Here is a 25,240-nt window from a genome sequence, read left to right as displayed (position 1 = left end):
TCAATTACAGTTGATATTTGTTACAACACTTTTAAATCAGATGCAAATAATCGATTTGCCATTCACCTTTGCACGTACTCCTCTATCAAAGGTTGCAACTGACATAGAGAATTACATGTCTCTAACGTTTTTCCTACCTTTGGCAGATTTCTCTTGTCAATAATCTGAACCAATAGTTACATAGAAAAAAAAAAAAAAAAAAAAAAAACAATGAGCCCCAAAAGTGAAGCAGTGAAGAAAATGCACCAAATATAAATAAAACAGCACTAGCCAGAAGCAGTCCGATAGCCGATCGTATTTTTTGTTTAATTCCACCACAGAGTGAAGTTTATTTTAACAGCAATCAAGAAGATAGCTTACCAGCTCTAACAGAATGAATATGAGAAAGTGGCACACCGCACTCCCCTAATAAGCGAATCCATAACACACTTTTTGCAACCTTTTCTCTCTCCAGTAGTCATATCCTTCAGAGAGTGCATGCCAAATACAAATCCTGTTACTGCAGCAAACCTCTAAGTTTATATAAGCTACATTTAAACCACGCTACTATTTTTGGACCTTTGCCCTCTCCATTATGTCATACTTTGTCCAGATTGCTTGCATTAACAGGTTGAGTGATGTACTGCATCCTAGTAACATAAACAACATTAGCTGCAATATATATTTTTTTCAATGAAAACTCACTTATGAGAAAACTGCAGGACGAGCTGGAAACACTCTGAAATTTAATGATCCGTTTGTTTTTTCTAACAAAAACGGCAACCCTTCCAGTTTGATTTAACGAAGTAACCACTAAAATAAATAAGAAGCCCATAGCAACTGAAGTATCCATTGGGGAAATAACGACACACAGCAACTAATACAGCAAAAAGAAGTTCCTGCATCTGGCCAAGGCTAGTGTTATTCCCTAAAGAAGGTGTGCGATCTGATGGTAATGAGGGTGAGGGAGTGCATATTTAGCGAGTGGGCGGTTACTGGGTGAAAAACCCAGGAGTGGGCGTGTAGTCATGTCTTGAACTAAAAACTTTACTTGAACTGATGGGCAACTTGGGGAAGCCAGAAAGCGCAAAAGTAGGTACTGCTTTCAAATGGCTTGCTGTACCGATAACCGCTCAAGGACAGGATCTGAGGCAATGGGGAAAAAATGAATAATTAACAAATGACATTTTAAGGTGATAGGGTCATTCTAAAGGGAGAAAAAAAACGATCTTGAGCAAAAAACTTTTGCGGTTTCCCATAATTGTCTTTTAAAGGGAAAGTGTCAAGATTCCCTGCAGCTCTCATTGTTTTGATTAAGCTGGTAGGTCAGGTGATCCTAATGTTTACATTCAGGCAGCTTGTAGTGTGATGGCTGCAGGTTTCAGTACCTTGGAGGAAGGGTAATTCAACACTTCAGGAAATGCTAACAGTTTCCTGTGCATGCTCTTTTACTTACAGCCCCATGGTGATAGTAAAACCTTATCACTTCATTTTGAAATGTAGAGGAGAACTACTCATATGAGCTACTGTTTTTTTTTTTTTTTTGTGTGTCTCTCACTTTGGAGGCAGATGCAAATATGATTTTTTTTTTTTAATATTTTACATTAGAAGCACTCAACAACTAAGTCAGCTTTCAATAGTAGGCATGTGGAAAAGACAGACTATTGTTTCACATTGCTAAAGAATTATCCCTGGTCCTGATGTACAAACAGTGTTTCACAGAGGTCATCTGCAAAACCGTACAGCTTGAGTACCATCCAGAAAGAATTTCAGTGAGCCAATTCAAGAATACTTTTGGAGAATTTAGTTCACAGCTGTAAAATCTGAACTCTTCTAAATCTGTTCTAACATACATAGGACAGTAGTTTTTTTTTTTTTTTCTTTCCTGCTTGTTTATGCAACACGCCATATTACATTACTAATCATATGCACCCTAAAATCTCACTGTGCCATCACTAAAAAGTTTCAGAGATTGGATGAAATGCCATACCCAAAGTAATCAGCATTTGCAATAGACTTGTAAAAAGGCTGTTTTATAATCCTGGCTCACATGACATTGAAAAACAAAATACCAAACACAAATGATGGATACCTGCAAGCTGTTGAAAAGTGATATAAAACATAAATTAAATAAATAAATAAACAAACAAACAAATACATTTGAAACAATAACCTGACAAATAAAAACAAATGTTGCGTCTTTCCGCTTTTCCCAGTTAGGGGTCGCCACAGCGAAACTCCGGTCCGCTAATGATTGGCAGTAGATTTTTACATGCCGAGTTACCGGCCCTGATGCACAACCTTCAACGAAGTTGCACGATTCACGCATGTCTCCACACAGAAGACACTCTAGCTGAGAATCGAACAGGACAACGTCTTACTGTGAGGTGACAATGCTACCGCAGCACCACTACTGCAGTGACAAATAAAAACAAATAAAGAATAGCAATGCACCTTGCCAGTCTTGCTGCACCCCATGTAGGGAGAGTTCCACCCACAGTCATACTACTTGAAGAAGTCCACTCTGAACTCGGACAACTTTGTACCAAGTGAATTACAGAGTTTATAGCAATAAGTAATTATATGCTTGTCCCAAAAAAAAAATAGTATGGGGGTAGGGTAGTCTTTTACCTCTATGTTAATGTTCTTTAGGATTACTTATTTGTACTGCTCATGTGTTAACTCCTTGACATACTTTGTCTTTATGAATAACTCCCCTGTTACTCAAATGATTCTGTACAGGTTGTCTTAGGTGTTGTGGGTGGCTGCACCCCACAAATGCCTCTAACTAATATAAACATCCTCCAGGGTTGCACCATAAGTGGGGAAGGGAAACAATTTATGAGAGCCTACTATGCTGCCTGTGCCCTTTGTTGCTAAAACTAACCACTGCTATTATTGTTTTTGTTTTATGGTTGTGTTAGTTTTGGGGTACTGATTGCCATGCATGAATATGATTTTTTTTTCAGAGATGGAAAGGAACTCCTCATGTAGGACAGTGGATAACATGAAAACATTGTTTGGTCAGATAACTGCAAGAGATAGTTGGCATAGGCTACATGGTCTTTGGTCAAGTAGCTAACAGTACCATATTAGCATAAAACCAACATATTTGGGAGCTGAGAATGCCTCAAATTATGATGTCCTAATAATCTGACAGCCCTATCAGGCCTAAAAAGAATAACTTAACTCCAAATAGAATGAAAATAAGGGTTAGCACTGGACTTACAACTGGCTTATTATGGGAGTTCAGTCGCATGTTTACAAAGGTCCATAGGTATATAATAGCTATCGACCACCGGGGCCTTTGTAAGCCTAGTCATGCAACCCAACCCAATTGTGTCCATATGTATTATGGACATTTATTAGGAGAGGTGTGGTAGTTGGGAAGTCCTTGCTGTGTGTAAGATATGTTATTTTGGACATTATTGACTGTCTCTGTATATCAGAGATATGGGACCAGACCCTATTTACTATCAACTAGCAGTGATATATAATCAAGCTCTGGTCTATTCCTATGCTAGCATCAATGATTATACAGAGATATTCTACTGTTTTTCTTTAGATGATCTTATGATCTTCAAGTGGAATGAGGCATAGAGAGATCAAGCATGATGCAGAATGGTGGAACATGAAAATCTGTGATATAGAAATAATAGTCATAGTCAAAGAAAACTAATGCAACAGACCCAGTGCACAAAGTATACAGTGCTGGTGGTAATGATGGGGCAGCTACAATGACACTGGACAATACTTAGTGTTTTACTCAAACTAAAGCTAAACTGTGACTAACTTATTTTAACTAAACAATAATCCCAAAGTCTATTTGTTTCATGACGATCCCTTGAATGTAAATTCTCTAGTGGACAAGCCTGGCAAAACATATTTGAAAGGAGTAATAGCCTGGCATCAAGTGTAATGTGGGACTCTATAATGCTACCTGGTAGTATGCCACCAAAACAGTGAAGTATGTTCTGCAGTAACATATAATATGAACAAGAATACTGATCATGTTGAGCCTCCCCCCCCCAAAAAAAAAGATTTGAAGCAATTGAGATTTAGCTTAGTATATTATTTAGTACTAATATGCAGTGATATACACATACTCAGGCAAAAATGTCCAACAGGATGAGCATCATTAGCATAACTCTCATTATTGTACTTACTGTAGACAAAGGGCTAGCTGTTAAATTGCTTTGTATTTTTTAACAGTATATGCATTACGTCCTTCCTTAGATCATTGTTGCAGTATCACAAACAATAGGGTGTCCTGCTAATTATAGCTGCACATCATACCTCTCAACCTCTGACAGGAAGAAATCTGGTCCAAGCCATAAATAATGGGGGGGGGGACAAAGGCCCAAAATAGGGACAATATTTAAATATCGCTCCTAAAAACTTAAAAATTGATAGAATAATAGATTTTCCATTAGCATGAATTTTCTGAAGGCTATGATGTCAGAAACTCCAAACACCTGTCATTATTCTCTGACTTCCATCCTCAATTATTTGCTGATCATTTGTCAGAAAACCAAAAATTTATGAGTAACAAACCAAAAATATGAGGCAAAAATCTGGACAGTTGGAAGGTATGCTGCACATCCAGCCAAGATACCTTCCTTTCATGCCATATGTCTAGTGTATGACTTCAGCAATAAAGTGCTGGAAGGGGTACAGGCACAAAACACATCTGAACATTCTTGCTGCCAACCTGAACACTAAACTCTTGTTTTAACTTTAGTCTGTCACACATGTGAGCCATGTCCTTTCCATTGCCTTGGGCAGATAAGTATCCCCATTGTGGACCCTTCCTTTATTTATTCTATTTATGACACTGATATTTTGTTTGTGTCATTGAAGAGAGGAAAATCCTACTGCAGAAGGCAAATTCCATGTAGGAACAAACACTCTACGTGTTTATTTTGTATTGGAGCTACCCATAATTATAAGGATGGTTCAATTTATCACTCATTTGTCTCCAACACCTTACACAAGAGGTTGTTATCTTTAAGATTTATTTAGAAAATCAGAGTTAAGCAGCTGACGCCGGGTATGATGGCTTCAGACATCCCTCCCTTGCCAAATTTAAGTTTAAAAAGTCCCACCCTTAAACCTCTGCTGCTGTATGGTCATCTCATATGTCTTTGCTGGGTCTCTTAACAAGCTCTTAGACCACCCTGGTTCCTTTGATGTTCCCTCTTTCTCAACCCTGCTGTAGGATGATAAGGCACAACCTTCTCAGATGTCCTTTCTGATGGACAAGACATCCACTGACCTCAGCTTGTCATTCCCTTTATACTTCAATAAGGTCTCCTTTAAATAACTAGATGAAACACTGTATAAGTACTTTAATATCCTACAATAACTTAAGCTTTCACATCTACGGATGCCCCTGTTATCTTTCTGCTTTACTCTTTCCAATTACGCATGCTAGTTTTATTACGTGGATTCTGTCAAATAAATTGTTAAAATCAGACTGTAAAAATCATTAGGCTTTTCAAAATGACAGTCAATAACACAGGATGCTCAGGTACAAATAACGTTTCTTTACTAATGTACATTAGGAGGCAAAAAACTATACAAAACAAGTATAGAGTTTTGACTAATTACATTCAGGAAATAAACTTCTTTAAATACACTATACATTCAAGCTGCGCCCACCTTACTGACGTGGTCAGTCACAGGGCGCTTACATCATTACAGTCTACAATATTCTATTCATAAGAAAGTGCTGAGGTAATGCTTTTTAAAAACTTTCCCATGAGAATAATACAGCCTTGCAAGGCACCTGGTCAATTGCAATGTCTTCCTGTAAATGTTGCTTCTTTCAAGGTTTCAGATCAGTTTGAATACAATAGTCAGTTCATCTCTTAATACGTTCCTTTGTTTCTCTGGTAAGCAGCTGCATTCTATCTTCGATAGAACTCACAAGGCCATCCTTCTCGGTGGAAGGAAGAAAGATATACATGCATACATATTTATTTCTCTCTAACCCAGCAGATAATAATTGCTGAAAGACATAAGCCTGCTGAGCTGGCTACTGCCAGGGTCAGAGGTTAACCACACTGCAGCTAAGTTTCAAACAATTACATGCAAGATCATTTCTACTGCCATATTGTTAAATAGAATCAAATGCATTACATATTATACTGTTCCTACACTTGCACTACATATATGTTTAAGTACATATTTTTCTAACAGTTTATATATGTTCAAGTACATATTTTTCTAACAGTTTATATATGTTCAAGTACATATTTTTCTAACAGATTCCATAGTCTAGTTTAGGTTTAATGTAAATTACAAACTATAACTTCATCATTTATTGTTTCCTAGACTCTAAATAATTTATACAGCTTATTGTTGTATAAGTATCATTAAGCATTTGGTGAATATGATAAAAAAAATAATCAAAGCTAGGTCTACCCATATACCTAGAACCTTCAATGAATCCATACTGAAAATAAAGGTATTCTGTTTTAAATGTTCACTGATCAATCTATGTTTCACACATCTCATTTGCTTAATTTTGGATGTGTTTATTAGCATGTTATTCTCCTGTGTTCAAATGGTCAATTTAGTCATGTTCTATTGCAGATGTGCCCTGTCCTTAACAGATGTAATAATTTCTCCCATTATTAAGTCATCTGCATAGAGACTGTAGAATACTTAAGAAGAAAAAGATACAGTCTAAAGAAGTATGAGCCCAGGACAGAGCCTGTGAGACACCCTCACTGTAGCCGAGAATCTTGCCTGTCCAACTGCTTAATTATATTTATCATGTCCTATTTGTAAGCCATGGAGCTATCGGTCTTATCCAGGTTACAGTAATGCTTAGTTCGAAATAATTTATTGCTATATTGTGAACACCTCAATCAAAGGCTAAAGATGGGTCTACATATTTGTTTATTATTTATTACATTTGTTGACCGGGTATGTCCGACTGGGCTAGTGGCCCATTTTCAGCGGACACCTGGTGAGAAAAGCTTCACAGTAATGTATGACAATATGCAAAACATGGTAAACAGTACAATAGAATTATTTTACAGCATCTAGAAATAGTACAAATAAAGGTACCTTTAACTAGTGGAGACCCAGGGGAAAACTCCACAGTAGTACAAACATAAACAAGTAGGAGTAAATATAATAAAATCAGCAGGATTGTACCATTATAGTTGCAGTAACAACTCAGTAGTAGCAGTAAATATAATAATAATAATACAATCAGTAGGACTGTACAAGAGAAAAAACAAACAGTAGACAGTATATAAATTAAAGTTTACATAAGGGATGTTAGATGGATTGGTGATGAAGGTAACTAATGGTGGCGAAGTGGAGTAACCTACTTAAATTATATTTCATGACATTTTCTCTTTTGTAGCTGAGATTGCATATTATATTATTACAAAACATGTTACAAGTAGTAACAGACCTATTTTAAACATATGTATTCTGATAAATGGTTTCAAGTTCCAACATTTCTCACTTAGGACAATTTATCCAAAATAATTGTAATTATTTTTCCAATATAGGAATATAGACTTTGGGTATAAATATATATATATATATATATATATATATATATATATGTATATATATGTATATATATATATATATATATATATATATATATATATATATGTATATATATATATATATATATATATATATATATGTATATATATATATATATATATATATGGGTCTACCTGAAATCACTGACACACAAAAACACTGACAACAAAAAAACCGACACTACAAAACCGAAAGTTCAAAAACACGAAACTTCACATGCCCGACAAACCACAATTCTGACAGTCAACAAGCAAAACAAATCCCCTGCCCAAAAAGCCCACATACAACACAAGCACACCAAAAACCTTACAAACCTACACTAAGCCTTACATACACAACTATCTATACACTAACCTTAACCCAAACCCTAACCCTAAGGTCCGTCAATATCTCACACTCACCTAACCCATGCCCTAACCCTAACTGACTTAACCCACCCCTAACCCTAAAGTCTGTCACTATCACACACTCACCTGACCCGCGCCCTAACCCTAACTCACTTAATCTGCTCCTAACCCTACAGTCTGTCACTATCACACACTTACCTTAACATGTCGGTGTTCTCAGCTTCGGGATTTTCAACTGTCGATCATCTCCGATGACAATCTTTCGGTGTCGGTGTTCTCATCGTCAGCATTTAGGACTTTCGGCGTTTAAAGGTAGACCTAAAAAATATATATATATATATATATATATATATATATATATATATATATATATATAAATATATATCCTTGTTCACTTTCCCTTAAAGATAGTTTAAAAAGTGCATGTCTTCAGTATTAAGTAATATCTCCCTACTTAAATAACCTCATATATAACAGATGTAACAGCACTGTAAGTTCATTCTAACGTGTTGCATTATTTTCAATAATTCTGTCTCCCCCCCTGTACTTTGCTTGAGTTCAGTTTGCATAGTACTTTGTCAAAATAATCTAATGTGGGTATCTGAATGTGCCCGGATGTTAACAGCACAAACTATCCCTCCCCTACTATGGAGCTAAACTGTTTTCAATAAGATTTTTATCAATATATCTACAATCTGCTTATTGAAAATAAAATTTAAAAATCCACACATAGTTTAGTGATTTGTAAGTCTTTACACTTACCGCATCTTATATAAAGTAGTCTTCTATTATACTCAATACCTTTGTAGAAATTTTCTTCAAATATTTTCCAGTTTATTTATTTCATTTTTCAAGCTATAGTTTGACCACATTTCCATTTTTTTCTATTTTTATCTCCCATATTAAGTATTTTGCTCTAATGGAACTGTATCTTCCTGACCTCATATGCTTAGATTTTGATTATAAACATTTATCTGATATATATCCACACACACACACGCACACACAAACACACACACACACACACGTGTGTGTTTATATATATATATATATATATATATATATATATATATATATATACATATATATATATATATATATATATATATACATATATATATATATATATATATATATATATATATATACATAGCATATATATATATATATATATATATATATACATATATATACATATATATATATATATATATATACATATATATATATATATATATAGGTCTACTTCAGTAGACTGAACGTTCACTTACCCAACTTTCAGATAGCTGAGATGAAAAGGCCGACAACCACAGAAGACCGACATCCCAGAACACTGACTTCCAGGTAAGTAACCACTTGGCCACTCTGTTGAATTTTGTCCCTTACCCCATGGTACTGCAATCTTGGAGTTGGTATATTTGTTTTGGGGTGGTAAGGGCAAAGCCCCCCACATGGGTGGGTTTACTTTCCTTTGGTTCAACTAGTTTTTCAGGATGACCAAGCAGTTACTTACCAGGAATGGGAAGTCGGTGTTCCAGGATTTCGCTGTTTTGCGGTTGTCAGCCTTTTCTTCTCAGCTACCTGAAAGTCAGAGAAGTGAACTTTCGGTCTACTGAAGTAGATCCATATATATATATATATATATATATACATATATATATATATATATATATATATATATATATATATATATACATATACATATATACATATATATATATATATATATATGTATATATATATATATATATATATATATATATAAAATATATATATATATATATCTGTGTGTGTGTGTGTGTATATATATATATATATATATATATATATATATATATGTGTGTGTGTGTGTGTGTGTGTGTGTGTGTGTGTGTGTGTGTATATGTATATATATATATATATATATATATATATATATATATATATATATATAAAAACACTCCTCCAAACAAAAAGTGCGTGGTACTATTAAAAGGTGCTCGGAATCCAAATCACATACAAAAACCAATCCAGCACTCCAAAATAAAAATCAAACAACCATGGTAGGAAGAAGTTTATTAGGCTCGCCTGCCCAACACAGACCGGTGACCGGTTTAGCTTAAAGCGTCATCAGTGTGCAACATCATCGGGCTAAACCCGGATTTAAATGTATGAAGCAGACTTCCAACTTACAGAATTTAAAGATACATACACACAAATCTGTCCCTATCAGTAATAACCAAATACATTTCTGTATATTATGTTTACAATACTTGTATAAACATTTACATTCCAAAAAACAGATAGTCTCACTAATAAGAGCTACTTATATTATTTACCCTAACTAAAAAACAAATTGTGTATTGACAAATAAATAAATAAATATGTGAATCCTCCACCACAAACTGCAACTGTTCCTATCCCTTGTCAAATGTAGAAAAACAATAGCAATTAATGATATTATTAAATGGTACCAGATATTTTATAACTAGTTTGCTGAATTATGTACCCCTTCGGCTGACCAACTTCCATCTGAATTCCTCCAAAAAGCAGCTAAGGAAATAGCCTATCCCATTTCTATCCTTATCAACAGAACTATTAATGAAGGAACCATACCTGACATCTGGAAAATCTCACACATTATACCCTTACATAAAGGAGGAAACTCCAATGAATACTCTAATTACAGGCCTATAGCCCTCCTGTCTCCCCTAGCAAAAATCATGGAAAAATGTGTTCACTACCAACTAATGAATCACTTAACTAAGAATAACATTCTTACTCCCTGTCAACACGGCTTTAGGCCTTTTCACAGTACTACCACTGCTCTCCTTTCCTTTACTGACTTTATAAACACAAACCGCAACAATAATATTCTATCTTCAGCACTCTTTATCGATCTGTCCAAAGCCTTTGACATGGTCAACCACCCCCTCCTCATAAAAATCCTGGAATCTCTTGCTTTAGAACTAAAGGCTATCCATTGGTTCACTTCCTATCTCACAAACAGAAAACAAGCAGTCCTCTGGGATAACAAACTTTCCTCTCTTCTCCCAATTTCTCTTGGTGTCCCTCAAGGCTCTATTCTTGGACCTCTCCTATTCTCCCTTTTTATAAATGACCTACAAGTAGCTATTCCCCAGGCTACATGCATACAATATGCTGATGACTCCACTCTTATTTGCTCAGCTAAAACCATACCAGAGCTTCAAACTATTACTCAAAATGTATTCCACACAGTAGAAGCATGGTTCTTAAAACGCTGCCTACTTTTAAATGCTAAAAAAACAAAACTCCTCCTCTTTAAACCTACTATTAGGTCCCCCACATTAGACTTCTCCATCTTATCTATTAATGGCACCCTCATATCAGCCGACTCTACTACCAAACTGCTAGGTGTCATGATTGACAACAACCTTACCTATGATTGTCACATTAATAATACCATTAAAACTGTAAACAAAAAATTGGGCTCCCTCTACAGAATTAAAACATTCTTAACCCCCACAGCCAAAGTTACTCTTGCCCACTCTCACCTTATTTCAACTCTTCTCTATGCCTCACCAATTTACACTAACCTGAAGAAAAACAATCTCTCTAAACTGACTAACACATATAATAGTATTGCTAGATTTGCGACTGGTAATCCTTTCAGAACTCACCACTGTCTGAACCTTCAGAAACTTCACTGGTTGGAATTAGAAAATATCCTGCTTCTTTCCCAACTTTCCTTTGTCCAAAGAGCTTTCTATCAACCTAATAACACACCTGCACTTTCCAAACTTCTTACCCCTTACTCTAACCTGAATTCACTTCACTCCTCTAGCAAACTCCTAGTAACTTTAACTAAATCCAACAACCTTGCTGGTGACTCCCTGTTCTCTAACGCCATTGGTAAACGCTGGAATCAACTTCCTATTGAACTTACTTCAATCCCAACCCCTGCTTTGTTCAAACAAAAACTTAGAATTTACCTAAAAAATCACTGGTTATGTCCATGCTTTAACCCCGACTAAAACTCAAACTCCCACTAATTTCCCCTTCTCATCCCCCTCACTCTCCTTGTACCTTCTTTCTATGGCTTGTAATACTACCTTCACTTTTTATGAGCTACCTCTCTAATTTTTCCTTCTGCTCTTTCGGGTTCATTTTGAACTACTGAAATCTAATTCTTCCTCTCAGTATAATGCAGTAATATTGTAACTAAGTTAAATATCTAAACTTATTCACCTGCTAAGTCTCATATTGTACTCTTGTGTATATACATTCTGGAAGAGATTTAAAGAAAAATGTTTTCTTTTTATTGCATAATTCTGTATATTAGTTTTCTTTAACTTGTTATGTAGTAGTTAGCGGAGCTTTTCTCCTCGGGCCTCCACTGAAAATGGACATGTATCCAGTTGGACTAGCCCGGTTAACAAATGTAAAATAAATAAAATAAAAATAAAATTATATACTTCTATATCTAACTGACCAACTTATGCTGTTAGCATATTTAGTGTGTATTATATTTAACTGTTATAATTCTGCATGGTTCTAAATATAGTATGACCATTATATGTATTAGTATATAATACTACATAAATCTACATTATAATACCAAGGACACTGAAAAATATGATAAAGAATTGTGTAAGAGAAAAATGAATAAATATCAACGTGATGTTAATGGCTTTAAAACGGCAACTGTTTACTCATGGAAAAAGCATAAACGTGGAGTAAGGTTTTCAGATGATAAACAAGTCCCCAGGCCCAAAAGGAAACAAGTAAAATCTATTTTGAGAAGGCAAGATATGCCATCTAGTGCATCTGAATTTTCCTCCAGTGTTTCCAGTACAGACACCGAACCAGAAGCAAGTGAGGTGCAGGATACTTTTTCACCAGCCTCCATGAGGTATAAGACCCCTTTAGGAGGGCAGGTCGTAAACATCATAGAAGAGTCTATAACGAAGATGTTTCAGGACAGCCTGCAGCAACAACAATAGACTTTAACTGAATTGAGCGAAACCAGTCACCGGTCTGTGTTGGGCAGGCGAGCCTAATAAACTTCTTCCTACCATGGCTGTTTGATTTTTAATTTGGAGTGCTGGATTGTTTTATCATATATATATATATATATATATATATATATATATATGTGTGTGTGTGTGTGTGTGTGTGTGTGTGTGTGTGTGTATGTGAACATAGATATATACATATATATATATATATATATATATATATATGTGTGTGTGTGTATATATATATATATATATATATATATGTGTATGTATGTGTATATATATATATATATATATATATATATATAATATGTTTATGTATATATATATATATATATATATATATATATATATATATATATGAGACACTACTTGCAATAATAAAAAAGCCATTGGTATACTAATAGAATTCAGAGACTACTTTAATAAAATTAATCAGGATCTATATTATTGGATCCTAAAGAAGTAATTAGATCATTTATTAAAAAGCATACAAAAATAAGTTATCAGATCATCTTTAAATGAGACACTTGACAAACCAGTTTCAATGTTTGAAATTCAGTTCCAAAGTAGTGCTTTAAAATGAAATAAAGCCCCAAGTAATTATGGAATCATTCCTAAAATATATAAATTAATGCTTAAAGAAGCTTTAACCTTATTTTCTCCTTATGTAAATATTTGGCTAATGTCCCTCCTTCATGGACGTATACTCTTATCTCTCCCAAATTGAAGTCTGATAAAGACCCTAAAAAAAAATGTTTTTCTTATAGGACAGTTTCTCTTTTAAATATCGATTATAAAAATAACATCACCCAGCCACATACAAATCAAAGTGGTTTCACATACAAAGCTATTGGTTGTGACCGTAGATGATTAGATAAAATTCTGCTACCATATTCAACAGGTAATAAAAAAAACACATAAAGCATTAGGAACCCTATATAGGGTAAAACTCTTCTTCACAGATAAGGCCAGAAATAACATAGTCATAGCCTACTTACTGTCAACATTTTTATATGCTGCACATGTATTTACCAGTGCTAAGTCTTGCCTAGCAAATAAGCAATGCTACAAAGTGGAAACATTTGCTGCCAACCACCACTATAAAAATACCCAGTGCTTCACAAAACAGCAAACTTGGCTAGACTTGTAATATACTTTAACATTTTCACAATTGCTAATAATACGCAGACTATTCCATAATTCAGAAAAATATACTAACCACCATCAGTCAGTTCTATTCCCCTAACAGAACTTTGTGCTCTATAAACAAATCCTTACTTATCACAATTAAATCTAAATACCAGGGCAATGTGATTCCCTGTAGTCTGTGAATCAAAAACTGGAACTCTATCCCTACTCACTTGAAACTGCTCAGCTTCTTAAAATCCTTTAAATCTGCCCTGAAACAGCACTTCATGTACTAATGGCTTTGTACTTGCCTATCCCCAGGATAGAGCACCCCAAAAAATGTTAAATACCATTTCATAGCCTGAGTAGTCCTGGCTGATTCAGCTGTGACTATAACAAAACTATTTGCCCAAACCATAATGATTCTATTTCAGCAAAGCAGCTAACCAGAAAAGTGCTGGATTTATTTTAACCTTAAAATGTTAAAGGGGTTTCTTCTTCAATAAAAATTAGACCTATTTTACAGCATTTGCACAAATATAAAGCGCATAATGTGTTTTGCAAGAAATTAAAATTAATATAAACATGCAAATGCTTTCCTGGTTCCCTACTGAAATGCCAAGTGCCAACATGCCACCCCTCCCAAAAACGCAGAAGAGTGAATACGGAATATTACTCTTTTCCTTTACACGTCCCTTTTGCAAGTCTCCTGTACCCCTGACACAGGTATCAAGTCTCCATACCCCTCATACTTGTATATACCAACTCTGACATTGCTACATCTTGGAGAAACATTAATATTCCAAGAAATGTCAAGCACAAACTTAATACCTGGGGTAGTAATATTACTGTATACTCCCTAGGTTGGAAAGTTCAAAATGTGTTCAGGTGTTTTCCCCTGTCCACCTGATGAATCTGGGAATCTTGAGACAATGTACCAATTGCCTCATGTACACTGACAACCCTCTCCTCCTACCACCCAACATCACAATCTGTGAGAGATGCACTTATATAGCCAAACTGGAAGCCAAGCTCTCTCCCGCCAAGACTGGACTAGTCAGTCAAGAGGAGAAGGTAAACACCTGCACCACACCACACTCAACACATAGCCTGTCAAACCTACACCACCTAAACCCACACATAGTAACACAAAACACACACCTACATTCACAGAAGAACTCAATATAAATCTGCCCAAACAACAGAGACCTCCAAAGCTGAAATGCAAGCAAACACCACCACCCCAACACCACCCAAATGACACATAGACCACAAAATCAGTGTGCCACTCAACTTCAGCCCATAAGGCAAAATAAAGTACCCAACACACTAGTCATAAGTAACTCTACAGTCAGGCACACAGATGTCCAACTCATCAGGCTCAACAAGGAGAAAATTACTGTCAGCTGCCTGTCAGGTACCCGGATCCACCACATAATGCACACACTCAGATCACTCCACAAGTACAAATATGACTTTGTCATAGTCCATGTTGGTGTGAATGACCCGAGACCTACCTCCCTGGAATACATAAAAACAAACATGGAGAAGCTCTCGGATCATGTAGCCCAGGCAGGCATGACCCTAGCCCTGAGTAGCATCCTGCCATCATTCAGAATGATACCACAGTACAAGGATAAAATGACTGACTTCAACAATTGGCTAAGCGTCTGGTGTCATTCTAAGGGGATCCAGTATCTGTCTCCCTGGGATGACATGCTCGACAGACCACAATGCTTTGCCAGAGATGACCTGCACCTGTCACCCCTGGGATTCCAGATACTGGCTAAGGCTCTTGCCACCCCTATAGTGCCTTTTTTAGGCAAGCTTCAAATGACAAACTCACCACCATAGCAGGTACAAGCAAGCAAAATCTGAGGGTAATGTTACTCAATGCTAGAAGTCTAAACCTCAAAATGCACTCAATCGAGGCACTCCTTAGGATGGAGAACATCGACATCTGTGCAGTGACAGAGGCCTGGTTCAAGGCTCCAGAGAGCACCCCTCCATTACCAGGCTATAATTCATACCACAGCTTTTGGCCACCTAACCTGGACTGAAACACTAAAGGAGGAGGCGTGTCCATATTCGTTAAGGATATCCACACCCCCAGGCTAGTTGCTTAACATAATGCATCTGAAATTATTCAAGTGCAACTAACATTGGGCAAGACTGCAATCCAGGTTGTAGCTTGCTACAGATCCCCCATCATGCCCCAGGATGCCCACTCCACATTTCTTGATATACTAGACAACACTAAGGTACAGCCCAATACCCTAATAATGGGAGATTTCAACTGCCCCATCACCAACTGGGAAAACTACTCATGCACTAACTCATTTGCTCAACGGTTTCTGAATTCATGAATTCCAACACCCTGGATCAGCTTGTCCATATCCCCACCAGGGGCAGCAATATCCTGGACCTGGTCATTACCAATATGGGTACCTAATGCTCCACACCAATAGTCACCTCTTCATTGGTCAGATCTGACCACAAGCTAATCACCCTAGACATCCATATCCACCCCCACACCCCATTAAGGAAACCACATAAACAACTTTCCCAAAGGCAACTTCATGCTTCTTAAGACAGAATTGGAAAACTTCACAACACCCATACAGATGGGAAATAGCGGTATGACTGCTGAAACCCATACAAATGCACTGTATAAGCACATACACGAGTGCATGGATCATGCCATCCCCAACAGAATCAAGATGCTATCCTCCAAAAAAAGTTAGCCAATCTGGTGGTCCTCTGCCTTAAACAAACTCTACAAGAGAAGGAAGAAGCTGTTGCAAAAAAAGAGTAAAATCCCATGATTGCAAGAACTCCCTGATCAGCCTCAGCAAGAAGCTGAGATCCCTCATAAAATCCTCCAAAGCAAGTTACAAAAATAAAATTGTCACTGATTCTAAAGACAACCACAAAGCATTCTACAGCTATGTCAGTAATCTTAATGGCAACACTCACATCTGCTCTGAGCTAAAGCACAATGGCACTAGATCACCCAACTGATATTGCCAACATACTGGCTGATAGATTCAGTGCAAACTTTACCCCCCCTCACCCCCCAAAGGGCCCATCTCTATACCAGAAGAATGCAAAGCCCCTATATTCATGAATGCATATGTAAATACTGCACTCTCCAAAGCTAAGAACACAGCATCCATGGGACCAGACAACATCCCAGGCTGCGTCCCGCACAAATTACAGAATGAACTAACACCCCACCTAGGTACCATGTTCAGTCATAGCCTCACTTCAGGCTTTGTGCCTCCTGAATGGTGTACAGTGACAGTTATCCCACTCCACAAAGGGGGTGCTACCACAGACCCTGGGAACTACCACCCCATTAGCCTGACGAGACTGGTCTGCAAGGCCATGGAATGTATTATCATGGATCTTATAAACAAAGACATAGACAACCTCCAAACTCTAGACCCCACTCAGTTTGGGTTTGTAAAAGGTAGATCATGTCTCCTAAACCTGACTGACTTCTTTGAAGCAGTCCCTGGAGCCGTGGACGAGGGTAAGGTGGTGCACACAGCCTATCTTGACCTCGCCAAGGCTTTCAACACCATCCCCCACTCTGGAATTACAGATAAACTCACTAAACTGGGCATAAATCCCTATGTCACAAGATGTGTGGCCAACTGGCTCATTGACAGAGCTCGCACAGTGAAAGTAGCCAACTCCCAAATCCGACTTTAGACCAGTGACAAGTGGAGTACCACAGAGTTCAGTCCCGGGTCCTCTCCTGTTTGGTATTTACTTCTCAGAAGTCCAGGCTAATGCAGCAAGTCTTTGGCTAATGAAGTTCACAGATGACTGCAAACTAGGAGCCATAATAGAATCACCTAATGATGTGGATATTCTACAAACGGGCCTCACTGAGACTGATGCTTGGTGTCAAAGTCATGGCCTCAAGCTCAATGCCAAGATGTGCATTGTCATCCCCTTTGGGAAAAACACTGTATCCATGAACTACCACATAGGCGGTAGCCTACTAAACACCGAAACTGTGATGAGAAACTGTGGGACACATGTGGACAGTAGCCTCTTCTTTGATAATCACATCGCAACAGTAGTCAGAAAATCATTTTATGTGGCACACCTCATCACAAACGGGTTCTCATCCAGAAAAAAAGAGGATATTGTTCCTCTCTACTCATCCCTCATCAGACCCATTATAGAGTACAATGCTCCATTTGGCATGTACCTTGCAAGACACCTTCAACACCTAGAAAGGCCACAGAAATACCTCACTAAGAGGATTACTGGCCTCAAACATCTGCCATATGCAGACCATCTCAAAAAACTCCAGCTCTATTCCATCGCATATCACCTACTCAGAGGCAACCTCTGCCTAACAAACAAAGCCATGTCAAACCCAGATCTGTTGGACATGCTACACTTTCCTTGCCACATGCTCCAGGGACCTAAACCTTGTCACCACAATAAACAGAACATGCTGGAGGGATAGAGTCCTGTCTCAGAGACTTCCCATGCTCTGGAACAAACTACCCATTCATAAAACAAAGGCCCTCATTGGCCCTCTTTAAGAAAAATATTGACAATTGGATGGGAAACAGGAAATTTACACAGGGGATCACTTCTGTGGCTTGCTCAACAGGGGCACAGGAAAATAAATTCTTGGGTGGCGAAAGCCAGGGGACTTATTTGGCTAGGCTTATATAGGCCCTAGGGCCAATAGCCTAGTACCTACCTATGAACCTATGAACAGCATGCTAGGGAAGGTAACTGGATTATTGCACAAGTACAATCTCCTTTGGGTCCACTCACTTACTTGTTTTCTGACAAGTTTCATCTGACTCCTAGAGTGACCCTACAGATAGTCACCACTACCTGCAGAATTTTCAAAATAAGCCCATGGACAGTTACCACTACCTGTAGAGATTTAAAGGCAAATGGGGAAACAGAAGTTGATTACCAGGTCTTTCTTTCATACCATGCACTCACACCTATGGGGAATGCAGACTGCGTGATCCACATTATAGCATGTCTTTGAAATGTGGAAGGAAAACAGAGTACGTAGAGAAAGCCCACATGAACATAGAGAGGACATGTAAATTCCACCCAGAAGACATCCCAGGTGAACAACAAAGTGGAAAAAATGCTTACAATAACTAATTTTTACTGCCCAAATGAAGCTATTATTGATTTAACAACTTTTGACTACATTTATTGTCAGTATTAGTAGGAGATTTTAATGCTGTGTTTAACTCTTGTTGGACAGAACAACAACAGCTAGCATCAATCTGAATAGGCTACACTTTTCCTCCTGATATTAACCTTCATCGACAGCAATGTAAAGTGATCCATCCCCATCTGTCCATCCTGCTATTCATAAATAATGTCTTTGTCAGCATTCATGCCTTACTTTTACTACACTGGCTATTCTTCTGCCCTTTCTTGTATTAGTTACACCTGGCTTAACTTGGTAATATAGCTAACATGCTGCTAAGTAAATCTTCATGATGGCTGTGGTAAGTCTATGCAGAGTACAGCCACAGTGTTTAAGTGTCCCATGTGTAGACCCTTTGGAATTCTGTGATGGGATGTCTATTGTATGGTCTTCATGGTGTCATGCATGAAGGTTTGTGCGTGGATGTTTTCATGAGTAAGACTAATTGCAGGGAGTTTGGAACTGCCTTGAGAGATTCTGGATCCCAGTTTTGTTGTTTATTAAAACCATCCACACCAGAGAAAGTGCAGACAGTACATGGCATATAACCACCTGACCAGTACATGGCATATAACCACCAGGCCAGTACATGGCATATAACCACCTGACCACTACATGGCATATAACCACCTGACCAGTACATGGCATATAACCACCAGGCCAGTACATTCAGGATAATTTCCGAGAGGACAGACATATGGTAAGAGACTGAACTGACCTATATCATCCACAAGCCAGAACACAGATGGATGTTTGATATGCCAGTTCTTGTGGGCACAGAGTTATATGCAGCACTAATCATCTTAGCTACAGGGCCCTTACAGTGAACTACAGGTAATGCATTAGAAATCGCACAATCATCAGCCTTGGGAATCCTAAATTAGTTCCTCAGACCTATGCTACAGTATGTGAAAGAGCTCAAATAGTTGCCCAGAAGAGAAAGAAAGAGAACCAATAGTATGAAGTACAGGCTAAAAGTAAAGGACTGTGGCTGACAAAGTTTGCTAATAACTACAAACCAGGAGCGATCATTGAAACCTCTAGCGATGTCAAGATCCTGCAAGAAGGTCTAAAGCAGACTAATGACTGGTACCAAAGTCATGGTCTTAAACTTAAAGCAAAAAAATTAATTATCATCCCCTTCGGTAAGGGTGATATTCCTGCAAACAGTACCCTAATCAATAGCAATACCCTAAGCACACAGTCAGTTGTGAGCTATCTGAGCACACAGGTTGACAGCAACCTTAACTTTGATCACCACATCTCTACAGCGGTAAGAAGGGCATTTTGTAATGCTCATCTCATAAGTAGGGGCATTGCCGCAAGAAAAAAGAGGTTATAACCCCCCCCTCTACTCTTCCCTCATTAGACCAAAAATAGAGTACAATGCTCCCTTTGGTATGTCCCTTTCCAAACACATGCAGTAATTAGAGAGACCACAAAGGTTCCTTACAAAGAAAATTCAGGCTCTTCAAGATCTATCTTATGTGGACCGACTGAAATCATTGTCACTTTACTCAGCGTCATACAGACTGCTCTGGAGCGACCTGTGCCTCACATATGGAACAATCTCTGACCCAGCTTTAAGGAAAATGTTGCACATTCGCAGGTCAAATTGTACACAGGTCACTCACTCAGAGGACCTTAACCTGGTATGTCACATCAAAAGAACTTGCAGGAGAGACAGATTTGTCTCACTGAGGTTACCCCACCTTTGGAACAAGCTTCCTGTTCATTTACAACAAAGACCCTCATTGGCCCTATTTAAGCATAATTTTGGACAGTTGGATGGTTGACTATCACTGCAAACTCCCCCACCACAAGTATTAACCTGTATGGCTTCAAACAACTAATCACCTACCCAGCTAGGTATACCAAATACTTCACTAGCCACTCTGACTTAGAATGGATTCTTGTATCTCACCCCACAAATTTCTCCTCCTCTGGTACACTTTCATTCTCACTAAGTGACCATCTCCCAGCTTTTGCCATCAGAGCCACCACACACCCTCCTAGCAAACACACTGTAAAAACAATCAGAAAAACTACTAGGCTTAACCAACAAACCCTCAACAATATAATATCTAGTATGAACTGGGACAAACCCTCAACGATATAATATCTAGTATGAACTGGGCACCCTTAAAAACCTTACCCCTCAATGATGCTGCACAATATTTCACTACATCCTTCCAGAAAACAATTGATAGTCTCTGCCCCTACATAAACAAAAAGAATAAAGAAAACAAAAACCCCATGGCTAACCGCTAATTGCCTAGACCTCATGAAACAATATCTTGGGAAAAATGTAAAAAGAACAGAACCCAGCCAAATTTCCAAGCCTTTAAAAATCATACTCAACAAAGTTACTACGCTAGTGGATCAATGTAAGGAATCCTACTACTCAAACCTCCACCTACAGCACAAATACAACCCACAAAAATTCTGGCACTCTATAACTACCCTTCCCAACCCAGGAACTAACAAAGAGCACTCCCCTTCACCCAATACCCCTATCACAAATAGCAGAAGAATTCAACAAATACTTCATAAAATCCATATCAGACCTATTCACCTCCAAAACTAGCTCAAGACTCCCCAACCCAAACTTACACTCATGCCTAAATAACTCAACTCTTCCTACTCATGACCAAGCCCACAACTACACAAACAACCAACACAATAACCCCAAAAATACTTTCTCCTTTCAGCCCATACCCACATCTACAATTAGAAAGCTACTGCTCAAACTAAAACCCAGCTCTGCATCTGCTGACACCCTCTCATCCCAACACCTAAAACTCACAGCTGATTCAAGTTGTATATCCTATAACCATCCTAATTAACATATCACTTTCAGAAGGTACAGTCCCAACAATAAGGAAAATGTCACACATCATACCAACCCATAAAGGAAGACACTCTACAGAAATATCTTATTTCTGTCCAATATCAATACTATCTCCACTATCCAAAATCCGGGAAAGATGTATTCACCAAGTTACTAAAATATCTTCTCCAAAAGAACCTCCTAACTCAAACCCAGCATGGCTTCAGGCTGGGCCATAGCACATCCACTGCACTACTATCCTTCACTAACACAGTCAACCAGGCAAAGAATAAAGGATACCTAGTATTTCCAGTATTCCTGGACCTCTCTAAAGCCCTTCACACAATATCACACACTTCACTGCTAGACCTATCTAAACTAGGATGCTCCGCAACCACATCAGTGGTTTAAAGGTTCATAGGTTGGTACTAGGCTATCAGCCCAAGGGCCTGTACAAGCCTAGCCATAACAAATCCCTGGCTATTTCTTCCCACAATATTTACTTCCCTAGACCCCTGTCTAGCAGGGTGACTGACGTGATCCCTGGGGTAAACTTCATATCTCCCATCCAGTCGTCAAGGTTCCTTTTGAAGAGGGCCAAGGAGGCAATCTGCTTGACATGTATGGGTAGTCTATTCCAGAGTATGGGGAGTCTCTGGGTCAGGAACCTATCCCACCAGCATGTTTTGTTTATTGTGATGACGAGGTTTAGGTCCCTGGAGCATGTGACTCTGATGGATTGGGATTTCTTTAAGTGTAGCATGTCCAACAGCTCTGGGTATGACATTGCCTTGTATGTTAAGCAGAGATCGCCTCTGAGTAGACGATATGCAACAGAGTATTGCTGAAGTTTTTTTAGTTGGTCAGCATAGGGCATCTGCTTTAGGGCTGTGATTCTTTTAGTGAGGTGTTTCTGCTGCCTTTCCAGTTGTTGCAGATGTCTTGTGAGGAACATACCAAATGGGGCGTTGTACTCTATGATGGATCTAATGAGGTTCCAAAGTTACCTTCATGATTGTAGGCAAGCTGAAAAATGCTCTAACCAACTCTCACCCTTCTTACAAAAGCCTACAGGAGTCCCCAAAGAGTCCATCTTAGGACCCCTACTTTTCAATATAATCACCAGCAATCTACACACCTCCTCTTCCCCAAGAACAATAATTCAATATGCACATAACTCAGCCATAATCTGCACCTCTCATACTCTCCAAGAACTGTAAATCAAAACACAGCAATCATTCACCGCCAGCTAGGCATGGCTCACAAAGTCCCAACTCCTTCTAATTCCCCCCAAAAAACAAAATCATGGTCTTTCATCCCAAAAACACAACCGTCAACCCTAATCAATTTAATACTCTCGCCACTGACAAAACCATCTTAGAAACTGTACAAAATACTAAACTCCTTGGTGGTGTTATTTGCAACAAAATCAACTTTGAACCTACATATCCAACAAAATAACAAGAAGACACATATACATCTAGGACTCCTCTGCAGAAACAGAATTTCTTAACACTTCCACCAAGACCACCCTGGCCAAAACCTTTCTGCTCTCATCACTATTCTGTGGACCCTCTATACTAACCAATCTGCAAAATTTCACCAACCCCAGATTAAAACTATGCTGCTACAAAGTAGCACAGTCTGCAACAAGCTCCAACTACTGTACACATCACTGCACATCACTAAATGAACTAAAGTGGCTGGAACTATTAAACCACCTCACTTATATACATCTAAACACAATTCACAAATTAACCTCTAGGCCCACAGCCTGCCCTGCCCTAGTTAACCTGGTCCAACTTTATAAACCAAATAGAACATTCAGATCAGAGAATAAAAACATTCTTGATACCCACAAACCTTCCAGAAACCAAGGAAAATCATTTTACTCATATTTTGTCGCCAAGTTATGGAATACCATCCGCCAATCTTAGACTACCTCCTAGCACACCCCACTTTAAAGCCTGCCTAAAAGAACACTTAAATAAAGCATGGCTTTGTGCACGCCTTTATCCAAGCTAATCTGCTTTTCCATCCCTAGACATCCTTAGTCCCCTCTCCTAAACTAATACAATCGTACTCTTTAAAACCAATCACCACTATTATCTCCAGCAACTCACACACCTACTACTATGTCTCCCATTCCAGTCTGATCATGACACTAAAACATACTCTAAGGAAATACTATCTACTTGAGAAGGTTACTTCAGTGGTGTATAAATGTAAATCATGCATGCTTTAAGGAAATATTATCTACCCAAAAAGCTTATCTCAGTTTGTGCATAAATGTTACTGTAAATATTCCACTGTTACAAAATATGCAGCCTTAAGTGACTGCTCATAATGCAACCTTTACTGTTCCTAAATATATAACATATCCTTATAATATAATGTAATATTCTTATGATATAATTGTAATGTGTATCAAATGTATGTATATCAAAGTCAAAATGTTAAACTTGTGCATTATATGTGTAACTAAATTTTTACATAGAGCTTTTCTCCCCAGGCCTCCACTGAAAACAGGTCATGTGACCAGTTGGACTATCCCATTAAACAAATGTCAAATAAATAAATAAATAACTGGAAATTCGGACTGGGGGGTCCACCAGTGTTCTCTTGGATAGGGGCAATAGGTACGGATTTTGGTGTCTCCTTGAACCAGACACCCTTGGGAACATGAGTTGAACTTGGCTAGGCTTGTAAGGGCCCTGGAGCCATTAGCCTAGTATTCTATGATCATATCGAATCAACCATAATTTTATTTTTTATTTAATCTACTCCTTTGTTGACTGGGTTAGTCCCACTAGGCTAGTAGCTTTTTTGTGGGTGAGGCTGAACCCAACCATAATTAAAGTAGATCAGAGGGCGAGCATGCAGCAAATATCTATTTCAAATGGCCTAACTTTAGGGTAACTCAGTGGCCCAAAATAAAAAAGGATTGAAGGCACACCAATACAGTGTAGGTCTAGAGGAATGCAAGAGATTCCCTGGAAGCCAGGAGAGTAATCCATGTACTCCTTGCTTTGAAACAGTCAGTAATTTCAGGGAGATTAAATAAAACAAGCCCGAACGACAGCATAATCTTTTGCAGGTAAGGTGGTTAACTTATTTTATACATGTTTTAGAGCACAGAGAGATCATGAATGTCATGCCTTGAATCTCATTGGGCTTTTCTACACAA

Source organism: Protopterus annectens, chromosome 8.part0 (assembly GCF_019279795.1).
Source record: "Protopterus annectens isolate FY-2018-M chromosome 8.part0, PAN1.0, whole genome shotgun sequence".
In the NCBI taxonomy this organism is placed as follows: Eukaryota; Metazoa; Chordata; order Ceratodontiformes; family Protopteridae; genus Protopterus; species Protopterus annectens.
This window is presented reverse-complemented; position numbering follows the sequence as displayed.